General features: G+C 41.6%; 1 protein-coding gene across 1 annotated transcript in view; it reads left to right on the top strand.

Annotated features, from left to right (window-relative positions):
- Positions 1 to 8,758, top strand: part of CCDC146 (coiled-coil domain containing 146) — a 144,605-nt gene that overhangs the window by 19,963 nt on the left and 115,884 nt on the right. The gene's annotated exons all lie outside the window — the stretch shown is intronic.

Here is an 8,758-nt window from a genome sequence, read left to right as displayed (position 1 = left end):
GCTCCTGAGGCTGCTGGGAGAGATTTCCCTTTCTCTTCTTTGTTCGCACAGCTCCTGGGGTTCAGCTTTGGATTTGGCCCCGGCTCTGCATGTATGTCGCCTGAGGGCATCTGTTCTTCGCTCAGACAGGACGGGGTTAAAGTAGCAGCTGATTAGGGGGCTCTGGCTCACTCAGGCTGGGGGGAGGGAGGGGTACAGATGTGGGGGGAGCCTGTGGCGGCAGAGGCCGGCGTGACATTGCAACAGCCTGAGGCGTGCCATGTGTTCTCCCGGGGAAGTTGTCCCTGGATCACGGGACCCTGGCAGTGGCAGGCTGCACAGACTCCCGAAAGGGGAGGTTCGGATAGCGACCTGTGCTTGCACACAAGCTTCTTGGTCGCTGCAGCAGCAGCCTTAGCGTTTCATGCCCATCTCTGGGGTCCGCGCTCACAGCCGCGGCTCACGCTCTCCTTGCGCACTCCGAAACAATGGTCTCTTGCCTCTTAGGCAGGTCCAGACTTTTTCCCGGACTCCCTCCCAGCTAGCTGTGGCACACTAGCCCCCTTCAGGCTATGTTCACCCAGCCAACCCCAGTCCGCTCCCTGGGATCTGATCTCCAAAGCCCGAGCCTCAGCTCCCAGCCCCCACCTGCCCTGGCAGGTGAACAGACAAGCCTCTCCGGCTGGTGAGTGCTTGTCGGCATCAATTCTCTATGCGGGAATCTCTCCGCTTTACCCTCTGCACCCCTGTCGCTGCACTCTCCTCTGTGGCTCCGAAGCTTCCCCCCTCCACCACCCCCGTCTCCTCCAGTGAAGGGGCTTCCTAGTGTGTGGAAACTTTTCCTCCTTCACAGCTCCCTCCCTGTGGTGCAGGTCCCGTCCCTATTCTTTTGTCTCTGTTTTTTTCTTTTTTCTTTTGCCCTACCCAGGTACGTGGGGAGTTCCTTGCCTTTTGGGAAGTCTGAGGTCTATTTGTGGGGAGGAAGGTGATCTCCACGTCTTACTCCTCCGCCATCTTGAAGGTCTCTTCATATTTTTTGAGCAAGCAAAGATAATGGAATTTGAAAAACGTGGGCATTTTCATAGCAAGAGTGAGGAATGGCTTGCAATGTGAGGATTCTAGATTGCATGCAAACATGTAGAATCTCTGTTTAACAGACTCTCTGGAAGACTGTCAGCTTCTGAGCTACTTGGGCGTTCCACACCTCCCACAGGCTTTGGAACTCAGTCTCTGCTTACTACTAAATTATTTGCAAACTATTAGGGAGACCAGTAGGGCTTCTGAGGCACTCTTTGAATTTCTGAAGCCTGACTGGGCTTGCAGAATGACTGTAAGTTATTGCAGATATAAGATCCAGCATTTCTTGTCATACTTTCTGTATGTGAAGGTGTTCCTTTGGTTTGTAACTAGAACAAGTTCTATAGCCCATTGTTTTGCACAGCTCAGTCTTAAGACCTCATGGACTGCCTAATAATTACTGGTCTACAAGAATTAATTTGGTTTTAACTGATTTACACTCTGCTGCTGGCCTGCTCTTTCCTGAAGGGGTCCTAGCCTTACACCTTCGGGGCGACAGAAGTTGCATTCAATCAGCCTGCCTGTATTCTTGATCCTGCTTTCCACTATTGGAGGCCTAGAGGAAAGGGCTTTGCTAAGGCCACGGCAAGTGTCCTGCAGAGTTCAATGGAAAAGGGTCAGGAATTTGGAGCCAGTGAACATGGGTTTGAAAAACCACTGCCATTTATTGCTGTGTGATCGTGGGCACATCATTTATATTCTCTGACCTTCAATTCCCTCATCTATAAAGTGGAGATAATAATTCTTATGGAACATCGTTGTTGTAAGGATTAAGTGAAACAATATGAGGGAAAGTTTTGCTTAAATTTTTTTTTTTTTTTTTTTGTGGTATGCAGGCCTTCCTCTGTTGTGGCCTCTCCCGTTGCGGAGCACAGGCTCCGGACGCGCAGGCTCAGCGGCCATGGCTCACGGGCCCAACCGCTCCGCGGCACGTGGGATCCTCCCATACCGGGGCGCGAACCCGGTTCCCCTGCATCGGCAGGCGGACGCGCAACCACTGCGCCACCAGGGAAGCCCTTGCTTAAATTTTGAAGGACTATATAAATGTTATTATTAGGTGCACAGGCAAGTGGCCACTGGGCAGGAGTATTTGCACACAGATGAGGGCAACCAGGAGGCTGTGTTAGAGACAAAAATCATGTCTGTTTCCATGACAGTTCTTCCACATGGATGGTGCTCACTGTCACGACGCTATATGTTATACCCACTCAGAAATGAGTACTATAGAGCTCCTTTTGGCACTGTATGTTTCTGAGAAGAAAGGGGGGAGAACATATGAGTCTTTGAAGAAAGAGTAACTATTCTTGGGTCTGCGTTTGGGGTAGGGTGGGAGTATGCACACGGAGGCAAAAGGACAGTGAAATGAGTTGGAAGTAGGGCTCCAGCTCTCTCAGCATCCTTCCATCCCAAGGAAGGGAGCTCATGCTGTAACAGTCTTGGGTTTTCCATGATCATGGGCAATTAACAGGTTCCTCACTGATTACACATGCAAATAAGTTAAGACTTAACTGTCTAGTACTGTGAACATTTACTTCAAAGTTTAGATATGCACTTGGAGCTTCCCCTCAAGAGTTTTGTTTTCTTTTATGTGTACGTATGTTTTTAATTAAAGGTTTGGTCCAAGCCACATTGCTACTTTAACACTTTGATTACGAGACAAATTTTATCTGTACACATTGACTGCAGTGGTTTTTTTCTGTGCCAGAATGTTTCTTCCCCACCCCACCCCTGCAGGATTCTTTTTTGAGAGGGTTTTATTCTTTCTCATTTTTTTGAGGAACAGAAAGAAGTTGTGGTTTGATTTGCTGGGTCTCAATGACAAAGCTTTTCTACTCCCTCTTTTTAAAAACATGAACTGAAATCTGTATCTGTATGTTTAAAAAAATGTTTCAAGTCTAATCTTTGTATGGTAGTAATGGATATTGTATAATTGTACATAGAATTGCACATAAAGTATCTAGATATGAATAAGTGCAATAATTGTATCTGTTGCATTTAGGACTGCCAAGGTCATAGTATCTGATGATGATGATGTTATTGTTGAATTAATTGGATCTTAGGTGACGATAGGCTGCATGTCGGGTTGGCTTCCCAATATTCTGAGCCCGTCATGCTGTGGACCAGAGGCTTCTCAGAAAGAAAGCCTTCAATGTAGGCTTTTAACTTATCTTCAAAAGAGAATATGCATGTAATCACAGAGACACACTGACAGGACCGAGAGGCACTTGCCATACAACTTTAAATATACCACAATTTTTGTAACCCCATTTTGATATTTCTATGTTTTTTAATAAATATAGGAAACTGAAACAACAAAAAAATTAGATGTCCCAGAATTTCCCCTTCCTCCAAGGGGTCCAGCTCTGAATTACTGTAACTAACTAATTACTGTAACTCTAATTACGTGTAACTAACCTTTTATAGCAATGGGTGCTGGGGAAAGGAGCACGGGATTATGTTTCCAGGGCAGTTAGAACAGCTAAGTTATGAAAAAGAATGCTCAGGTTCTGTGTGGGACTAAGGAAGAAATACTATGTTTGACTTTACATTATACTCCCACTATTCTAAAATAAGCAAAACTTGTGCTTGTTCAGTGACAAGTAATATCAAAAGACAATGTGGTAGTTACCTGCTACATCTTTCTTGAAGCAAGCATTGCCGTTTTACAAGAGTCACATCATTTGTGTATCCTGGCTCATTCTGTGGTGCTTGGGGTATTTGGTTTTTTGCATGTGCTTCTTGTAATTTGTAATTCAAGACAGATTTCCTTCAAAATCAAAACAAAATGATGATCACCTCTTTAGCTTTAGGAAGAGGAAGCGGTGGTGTGTCTTACAAAACAGGGCAGACCCTGCAATGTTTATTGCTTAATTATTCTTTGTGAAGCTTCCATTTTGGCTCTATCTTATAGCCCCGAGATGAAGTGTGAATAATAGAGGAGTTCAGTGTTTTCCTGTAATGAGACTAAAGCTTTTATTTATCTCCCTTTCTCCTTCACTGGCCTTTTGCTTTTCTGTGTCAAAGCTCAGTACATGTCCTTTCGTTCTAGAAAGCCTCATACAACCATGTACTCTCTTCTTCGGACTCCTACTGTGTAGCGTGGTACCGCCTTGGTTCAGGCTCTCAGAATCTAACCTTCCAATCAGGGCTGCTTCACTGCAGAACTTTCCCTGTGAATGGCGCCCGCTGGGAATGTGCAGTGCCCGTATAAACCTGCTTCTGCATCCATGCTTTCACAGCACCTATTTCAGTTATTCATATTTTTATCCTTATGTCTGTGATTCTTTGATTAATTGCTAGCTCACCAGTCTGTGAGCGCCCCTGAGGTGAGGGACCTTGTCTGGTTTTGCTTACCGTGGCATCTATCTCTTACCCATAGCACAGGGGCTGGCTCATAGCCTCTAAATTGCCTCCTTGCCTCCAAATTCACACCCTTTGCAAACCATTCTTCTCATTGCTACCAACATCTTTACAAAATCAGATAAGTCCTCTCTGCAGAAAATGTAATGGCTCCCCATGCATATAGATTAAAATCTAAATTCCAGGATACAAGCTGCTTTTTAAGCCTTATCTACTTTCCTAAGAACGCTGCTTTTTATTTAGGTTTATTTTACCTTACCTTGTATGACACGGAGCTAGTTATTTCCCGCTTTGCTTCCCCTTTAGTTTGTAAATTGCTTGCATCTTTGTAGACTCTTGGTCTTCATAAAACGACTCAAATATTTGCTTAATTGATTTAAGTATTATGGAGATATATGTCTCCAGAATCACTATACTCGATAGCTATATAGTTCTTCTTTCACAAGGAATTTAGATGTTTTATAATTATTCTCGTTTATATCACTGTGCCCTGCAAATATATTTTATTCCGTTGTTTTATTTATAGCTCTCAATTATATTGCCTGCCACATCATAATATTAGTATAATGGGCTCTGCAATCCTATATTAACTGATCCTTGAATTTTTTTTTAAGAGTTTTTTTTTTTTAATTTATTTTTGGCTGCGTTGGGTCTTCATTGCTCCGCACGGGCTTTCTCTAGTTGTGGTGAGGGGGGGCTACTCTTTGTTGCGGTGTGCGGGCTTCTCATTGCCGTGGCTTCTCTTGTTGCGGAGCACGGGCTCTAGGCGTGCGGGCTTCATTAGTTGTGGCACACAGGCTCAGTAGTTGTGGCTCGCGGGCTCTAGAGAGCAGGCTCAGTAGTTGTGGAGCACGGGCTTAGTTGCTCCGCGGTATGTGGGATCTTCCCGGACCAGGGCTCGAACCCGTGTACCCTACATTGGCGGGCGGATTCTTAACCACTGCGCCACCAGGGAAGTCCCTTGAATATTTATTTTTGTCTGTTAAACTTTGGTATCTACTTAAAGTCCTTTTGTCCCTGTATTTAAGTAGATTAATTAGTGTTTTAGATTTTAATTCATATGAGACTTTTGCATTTGCCTCTATTGTGTTTTCTTACTTTCTTACTCTTCCTTCTTTCCTAAGGGTTGAAGTTTTTCTGATAATGTCTATCCGAATTCTGTTATAGTGTCTTTTAGTTGCTTCCCTATGTAAAATGTTTTACCTGCCTTAAAATATTTAGAATGTTTTCAAGATAATAGAGATCGAAAACTTCAGCAGACTGAGGAATTTGTACAAATTCAGCATAGCACCTTCTTTTGTTGCCTAGCTAAACTGTACCATATTTAAAGGTGCCATGCTTTGAGAAGATTGCCTGAACTTCAGCTTTCAAGTTAATGCCATCTTGATTATAAAGATTCCAAGAGCCTTTAAAATATATATATTTTTTCCCGTGGAAAGGCATTTTTTAATTTTAAATATAGCAGTGTGTACATGTCAATCCCAAACTCCCAATCTATCTACTTTAAAATAAATAGATGTACTGTACTTTGCAAAACTGTAATAGCAGAAAGCTGGAAACATTCCATATATTTATAAACGGGATTATTTGAATAGTTTGTGGCACATCTATGCAATGAGGTGCTATGGAGCTGTGAAATGGAATGAGAACTATCTCTATATATTATTATGAAATTCTTCAGGATATATTATTAAGTCTAGATGTCTAGGTTTTGCTTCAAAATAATATGGAGAGTGGAGAGGGGAAGTGAAATGGTCTAGATAAAACAAAATTACTCATGAATTGATATTTGTCGAAGCTCCTATGGTTACGTTTGAAATATTTCTTAAAGAAAAAGCTGAAAATAAAAGATATGATCTAATGTTCTGAAGAAACTATTTTCCTGGGAAAGCCTTTAACATTTTTCATCCATGAAATGATTGGACACACGTTTTGGATTATTAACACAAATAAATCTAGATATATCACCAAAGCATTTTCAACTCCCTGAAGATTTAAACAAGGAATTGTGATTATTTGCCAAATGTAAAGTGTTGTGATGCCTTAATAATAATAGGTTCTATTAAAAGACTGCTTTATGGCATTAAAAACATGTATGTTAAAGGAGGGGAAGTCCAAACAAAATCAATGACTATTAATATCATATAAAGAAAGATGATCTGACATGTGGTGCCTCCTGATAGAAGTACATGCTACCACCTATGAAGTGTTTTTGTAGCAGAGGAGGAAGACAAGTGCAAGTGTAATTTATAGCTTTGGCAGAAAACTGGAGATAGCAGAGTGGAAGCTGGAAGTCCAGAGGCCTTATCACATCTAATATGCATATATTTTTTATGAAACAGAAAAATTAGTTACTCCTATTTTAGAGAGGAGAAAAGAAACGTAATGAATCAATGATATGCCTGTGGCCACTTTGATAAATTCAGGAATAAGAGCCCACCAGGCCTTCTGGATTCATATTTCAGAACATATTTTCCATATTAAAAGAATGGGGATCCCTATCATCAAAGAGTAGCTAATCTGATAAAATAGATATGAGAGGTGATATGTGTTCAACAAAGCCTTAAAATTACATAGGCAGAACACTCTTCGACATAAATAGCGATATTTTTGGGGGTCCCTCTCCAAAAGTAAAGGAAATAAAAGCAAAAATAAACAAATGGGAACTAATTAAACTTAAAAGCTTTTGCACAGCAAAGGAAACCATCAACAAAATGAAAAGACAACCTACTGAATGGGAGAAAATATTTGCAAATTATATGACCAATAAGAGATTGAGATCCAACAAATATAAACAGCTCATACAACTGAACATCAAAAAACAAACAACCCAATCAAAAAAATGGGCAGAAGACCTGAATAGACGTTTTTCCAAAGAGGAAATGCAGATGGCCAGCCAACAGGCACATGAAAAGATGCTCAACATCTCTAATCATCAGGAAAATGCAAATCTAAACCACAATGAGGTATCACCTCACCTGTCAGAATGGCTATCATCAAAAAGACCACAAGTAACAAATGTTGGCAAGGATGTTGAGAAAAAGGAACCCTTATACACTCTTGATGGGAGTGTAAATTGTTGCAGCCACTGTGGACAACAGTATGGAGGTTCCTCAAAAAACTAAAAATAGAACTACCATATGACCAGGCAATTCCACGTGTATATATCCAAAAAAAGCCAAAAACACTAATTCAAAAAGATGCATGCACACCACTGTTCATAGGAGCATTATTTACAATTGCCAAGATATGGAAACAACCTAAGTGTCCACCAACAGATAAGTGGATAAAGAAGATGTTGTATGTATATACACATGAGACACTACTCAGCCACAAAAAAGAAAGAAATTTTGCTATTTGCGGCAACATGGATGGACTTGGAGGGCATTATGCTAAGTGAAATAAGTCAAACAGAGAAAGATAAATACTGCGTGATATCACTTATATGTGGACTCTAAAAAATATAACAAACTAGTGAATAAACATAAAAGAAGCAGACTCACAGATAGAGAGAACAAACTAGTGGTTACCAGTGGGGAGGTACAAATTATTGGGTGTAAGATAGGCTCAAGGATGTATTATACAACACAGGGAATATAGCCAATATTTTGTAATAACTGTAAATAGAAAGTAACCTTTAAAAATTGTATAATAAATTTAAAAAAAAATTTTAAGCACAAAAATAAAAATTATGACAGTTGGAGTTATCCTCCCCAGCAATAGAAGAAAGTAAGTACGCTCTTCTGTTGCGTGCAGATTCACATATATCAGAGATCCAAAGAGAAGATTAGATTGGCATTCTCTTATGCAATGGAGACCTCTCACCAGTTCTCTCTTAGAAGGGTAACCATCCCAATGCCACTGGAATGAGCCAATAGAGACCTTGCCAGCCAAGACAGGGGTCCTTTTAGAAACTAATCTGGGTCCACTTGACTACATGAGCAAACCGACGGCCAATACACAGGGCTGGTTTCAAAGGTGTGTGACCTGTGCAGTCAAAAAAGGACCCGCTCAGGACTTCCCTGGCAGTTCAGTGGTTAAGACTCTGTCCTCCCAATACAAGGGGCCTGGGTTCGATCCCTGGTCAGGGAACTAAGATCCCACATGCCTCATGGTGCTGCCAAAAAAAAAAAAAAGAAAGAAAAAGGGATCCACTCTCGGAAGGGCCTGCACTTGGCTTAATGCTCTGGTGTCACCATCTTGAAATCCTTAGTCATTTTATTTTTGAGCTTATGCTTTGTAAGTGAAGTCTGATGGGACAACTGAGCACACACATGAGCAACACAGACAGGCCAGTTGGCAATGCGCACAAGCATATAGGCATGAGCTGTGTGGGTAGCAG

Source organism: Physeter macrocephalus, chromosome 5 (assembly GCF_002837175.3).
Source record: "Physeter macrocephalus isolate SW-GA chromosome 5, ASM283717v5, whole genome shotgun sequence".
Lineage (NCBI taxonomy): Eukaryota > Metazoa > Chordata > Mammalia > Artiodactyla > Physeteridae > Physeter > Physeter macrocephalus.
This window is presented reverse-complemented; position numbering and strand designations above follow the sequence as displayed.